The sequence below is a fragment of the Lycium ferocissimum genome, chromosome 2, assembly GCF_029784015.1.
Source record: "Lycium ferocissimum isolate CSIRO_LF1 chromosome 2, AGI_CSIRO_Lferr_CH_V1, whole genome shotgun sequence".
NCBI lineage: Eukaryota > Viridiplantae > Streptophyta > Magnoliopsida > Solanales > Solanaceae > Lycium > Lycium ferocissimum.
The window spans coordinates 31,123,643-31,125,536 of record NC_081343.1 but is presented as its reverse complement, the minus strand read 5'-3'; positions in this window follow the sequence as shown (position 1 = coordinate 31,125,536).

The following is a 1,894-nucleotide window of genomic DNA, read 5'->3' as shown; positions in this document are numbered from 1 at the left end:
GTTCTCCAAAAGACCGTGTGTAACAATTTTCCTTCTCTCTTTTATGATTTAGTAAAGCTTTGTTCACTTTTTTTTGTTTAAAGAATTCATGGTATTTAGTGCACGTTTTTTTAATATACTATGAAAAAGTTGATGTTTAATTCTCGAGCAATTGATCGAATTGGCGAAACTTACCTTCTCCCAAATGTTAGCACCATTCGCAAATTTCAACTTTGGGTTTAGACAATATTACAAAATAATTTTAAATAACAATATCTAGAGTTCTCATCCCCCCCCCCCCTCCCCTACAAGGTTCGATGTTGAGTATACACAATTCGTGAGTTGTATGCGCGCTTTTAGTGTATCCTTATAACTTAGTTGTGTAAAGAGTTTGTATTCATTCATTTCTTTATTTATTTGGTTGATTTTATATTCTGGACAGAACAATGAGAGGTTTTACTAATTGACATTCCTAAACTTGGCACAAAATATAATCTGTCTAGTAAGGTCATTTATAAGTAAGGTTACGATATGTTCAAAGGTTATAATGGATACAAAAGAACAACCGTGAGTTGCATAATTGTTTAAGTATTGAGTTTGTTTTATTATTACGGTGATTGAGATTTGATCTAATGGGAAGAGTAGGGTGCTCCTTGGTGGAGTTATTCGAGTGCTTACAAATACTCTTGGTCCCTTAATACAGATTGAGCCGTAAAATACATTAGCTATTTTATACATGTATTCCCAATTCTTGTTTGTTTTTTATATCCAAACTTTTCCCTTGTAAGTTTTAAGTGAAGAGTACGATTAATTAAATTTTATAATCTTGAGGGTTCTTCTGAGATATGATCTGTAATAGCATTTTAGGATTTCCTTAAATATTTTTAAGGATTGAGAAATGCATGACGTTTATTAAGGTTCTAATTTATTGAAGTTGCTATTAAGTTGATGATATCCTAATGATTAGTTTCTTCTATTTTCCTTTCAAATAAATAGTAATGAGGTCATTAACTTTTCAGGTCCTGGAAAAATCATCAGATATAACTTCTGGTCTATCAGTAAGCAAACATCTCTGAACTTATATGGATGTTCTTCCCTTTAAGTATATTGTCCATTTTTTTTTTTTTTTTTTGAGTAAAGGCCAGCATGAAGGTGGAATTTTATTGATAATGAAAATATGTACAAATCAATCCAGAGGAGATTGATCCAGCTAAAAACAGAGAACAGAAAATAAGGATCAATCCAAATAAAGAAAATAACAGAAAGCAAAGGAAAATCTAATGGAATATGGCCAGCAAAAGTAGACATTAACAGATTATCACGAACTAGAATTCAAGAGCCTTGGCTTGATAACTTCTATCACACCTTCAAAGTCTCACAGGTGGAAAGTATCAAGTCATATGAATCATTCTTCGAGGGCAAGCTTGAAAGTAGGCGGTATATTCTTTATTATATATCTTACGCACCATAATAAAATATCTTTGTATATAAGAGAGTATTAGGTGTGGTTCGATTTATTATATGTTTGTGCCTCATAAGATTAAAATAAGTACATTATCAAATGTATCTTATTAAATTTTGATTTTTCATCTTCATAGGTTCACACGATCTCCAATCATTTTGACCTCGATAAAGAAGTCACGATATAATGGTCCGCATTGATCATTCACAGAAACTTCAAACGTATACATATAATATTTACTCAAACATTTGTTTTAATAATATTGATATCATTCTACAAAATCTTGTACTACTTAACTTGACATACAAGTGCGACGCACGTGGCGAGAAACTAGTTATACTAAAAGTAGGAAAAACTTAAGTAAAAAGTTGAATTACTAAAATTTCCATGAAATTATTGAACGACATTTTTGCCCGTAATTTTTTTTTTTATTCCAATAACAGTAATGTACAA